The sequence below is a fragment of the Callithrix jacchus genome, chromosome 2 (assembly GCF_049354715.1).
Source record: "Callithrix jacchus isolate 240 chromosome 2, calJac240_pri, whole genome shotgun sequence".
Lineage (NCBI taxonomy): Eukaryota > Metazoa > Chordata > Mammalia > Primates > Cebidae > Callithrix > Callithrix jacchus.
Window position 1 is genome coordinate 120474979 of NC_133503.1, and position 3458 is coordinate 120478436.

Genomic DNA, 3458 nt, shown 5'->3' on the forward strand with positions numbered 1-3458 from the left:
GTAAGCATATGTAAGATTCCAAAAATAAACACTGTGAAAATAATTATTGATTAAAATTAATTATGGAGAACATCAGGGGTAGGAAGAAGGAGAGGTTAGAATAAATAGAAAAATGAATCAAATTGCCATCCTTTAAAACATCACTGTGACCGGATGTTTTCTAAATAATATTTCTATAAAATCATTAAAAGGCAGGTATTCTCAGTGCTTTTTAAACTCTTCCAGTTTCATAAAAAATACAGGACAAGGTACAGATTTATTTTATAAAGTGAGTATAACACTGATACCAAAACTATTAAAGCTCCATGAGAAAAAAAACTACAGATTGATCTCACTTCTAAATATTGACACAATTATATTAAATAAAATATAAGCAAATAATATTCTACAGTACATTAAAAACACATCATAATCAAATGGGGGTTTATTCTGGAAAAGTAAGAATTGTTTGATATTAGTAAATTAATAGATTTAAGGATAAAAATCATATGATTATGTCTATAGATGCTGAAAGACATTTGAAATAATTCAATCTCTAGGTTTTTGTTTGTTTGTTTTTTGGTGTCACTTTTATTTAACTGTCTCAAGTCAGTATATAGGTAAGCCCTGGCTGCCTCCACCCACACCCAGGGAAGCCAAAAACCTTCATACATCTCAAGCTGGGGGACAAAAAAGGGATTGCCACAGAGGCTAAAATCTTTCAAAATAAAATAAAAAAGTATTAAGGTGAAGACTTAAAAAATTTTGCATTGCATAATTTACACAAAGGCAATGCTATTACCTCCCCTGTGTGGACTCAGGAGAGGACTAGGCCATTCTCCTTAGAGAGAAGTGGGGAGGCTTTTGGGAGGGCAAGGGACTACCTGTAACAGTGCATCTCACCCTATTTGGAATGACTGTTAAAAAAAAGAACAATGTACAATCAGAGTCCTCAGCCACATTGTAGAACTTTGGGGGATACTTGCTCCAACCGACTGCTGTCACCTTCACCATTACAATTTTAAAATCCCGAGTCAAGCCAAGGAAAAAAAAGAAACCAAACCAAACTAAAAAACAAATAAAGCCATGCCAATTTCATCTTGTTTTCTGTGCAAGTTAGGTTTTGTCAAGAAAGGGTGGAATGCAACTAAGTCACAGTTGCCTAGAAGCATTTGCTGTGGACAATGGAGGGGCCAGACTCGTGGTGCTCCTGCCTGCTGATTCACGTCTGCTGGAAGGTAGACAGAGAGGCCAGGAAGAGCAATGATCTTGATCTTCATTGTGCTGGGCGCCAGGGCAGTGATTTCCTTCTGCATCCGTTGGTGATGCCAGGGTACATGGTGGTACCACCAGACAGCACTGTGTTGGCATACAGGTCTTTGCAGATGTCCACATCATACTTCATGATGGAGTTGAAGGTAGTTTCGTGGATGCCACAAAATTCCATGCCTAGGAAGGAAGGCTGGAAGAGTGCCTCAGGGCAGCAGAACCGCTCATTGACAATGGTGATGACCTGGCTGTTGGGCAGTTCATAGCTCTTCTCCAGGGAGGAGCTGGAGGTCGCTGTGGCTATCTCCTGCTCAAAGTCCAGTGTGATATAGCACAGTTTCTCTTCAATGTCACGCAGGATTTCCTGCTCAGTTGTGGTGATGAAGCTGTAGCCACTCTCAGTGAGGATCTTCATGAAGTAGTCAGTCAGGTCCTGGCCAGGCAGGTCCAGACACAGGATGGCATGGGGGAGGAAATACCCCTCATAGTTGGGCAAAGTGTGGGTGACCCCATCACTGGTGTCCATCATGATGCCACTGGTATGGCCAGAGATGTACAGGGACAGCACAGCTCGGATGGCCACATACATGGCCACATACATGGTGTTGAAGGTCTCAAACATGATCTGGGTCTTCTTGCGGTTGGCCTTGGGATTCACGGGGGCCTCAGTCAGCAGCACGGGGTGCTCCTCAGGAGCCACATGCAATGTGGTGTCAGATCTTCTCCATGTCATTCCCAGTTCGTGACAAAGCTGTGTTTGATGGGGTACTTCAGGGTCAGGATGCCTCTCTTGCTCTGGTCCCCATTGCCCACATAGGAATCCTTGTGACCCATGCCCACCATCACACCCTGGTGCCTGGGGCACCCCATGATGGAGGGAAGACGGCCCAGGGAGCATCGTCGTGGTGAAGCCGGCCTTGCACATACCTGAGCCACTGTCGACAATGAGTGTGGCGATATCATCATCCATGGTGAGCTGGCGGCGGGTGTGGATGGGTGGTGAAGCAGCAAGGGAGAGGCTCTGTGCTCACGGGGCTGATGTGGTCTTGGTGGTCTCTAGTTTTAATTTATTAGAATTATAGATGAAAACTGATGGATTAACTATATATATGTGTGTGTGTGTAGAAATATATATATAGCACATATATATTTATACATGTACACAGATTATGTGCATATTTGTGTCTGATTCTCCCCAAAACAACATACTACAAAATAAATAAGTTCTAAAGGAATTCTCAGTCAAGTCAAGAATAAGACAGTAACACTCATTTTCAGCACTACTATTTAAAATTATACTGGCAATGTTAGCACAATTAGGTAAGAGAAAAAAATTAAAATTATAAAAATAAAAAAATGAAAGCAACCTATGAATAAACAATTTTAAAAATCCCAAGAGAATCTATTAAAAACTATTACAGACAAAGCTCAGAAAGGTCACAGAATTTGAAATTAACATATACAAATAAATACATAATAGACATGAAATCAGTAAGTTGGAAGCTATAACTGAAGACAGGACCCTTTTCGCAATAGAAAAAGAAGATAAAATACGGTACTAGGTACCTTAAGAAATAAAAACAGCTTATACATTTTTCTGTATATGTAAAGTAAACCCAAGTTGTTTCTAATTACTAAAGAAAAATAAACAAGCAAGCAGTGTTCAAAAACCCCAGAACTTTTTGTCTTGTTTCAGAAAAAATAAAAATAAAAACTCTGTTGGCATTTTTATTCAAATTGCTTGAAATTTATAAGCCAATTTAGGGGCAGTATAATAATTAATTTTTGTTGTTGTTTTCTTTAGAGAGACTCTTCTCTGTTGCCCAGGCTGGATTTAAGTGATATAATCACAGTCTACTGCAGCCCTGAACTCCTGGGCTCAAGTGACCCTCTTGACTTAGTCTCCCAAGTTGCTTAGATCATAGGTGCAAGCCACTGTACTGGGCCTGTGATGGTTAATTTTATGTGTCAAATTGACTGGGCTTAGGGATGCCCAGATAGCTGATAAAATATTATTTCTGGGTGTGTCTGTCATGATGTTTCCAAAAGAGATTAGTATTCAAATTGTTAGACTGATCACAGAAGATCTGCCCTCACCAGTGTGTATGGACATCATCCAATCCACTGAGGGCCTGAATAGAAAAAAAAAAAGGCAGAAGGAGGGAGTGTGCTCTCTTCTTGGGCTGTGATATACACCTTCTGCCCTGGGA

The 3458-nt window shown here is 40.5% G+C and overlaps 1 pseudogene; it reads right to left on the bottom strand.

Moving 5' to 3' along the window:
* Positions 1-1141: 1141 nt before the first annotated feature.
* Positions 1142-2231, bottom strand: LOC100412209 (actin, cytoplasmic 1 pseudogene; annotated as a pseudogene).
* Between the last annotated feature and the right edge of the window lie 1227 nt (positions 2232-3458).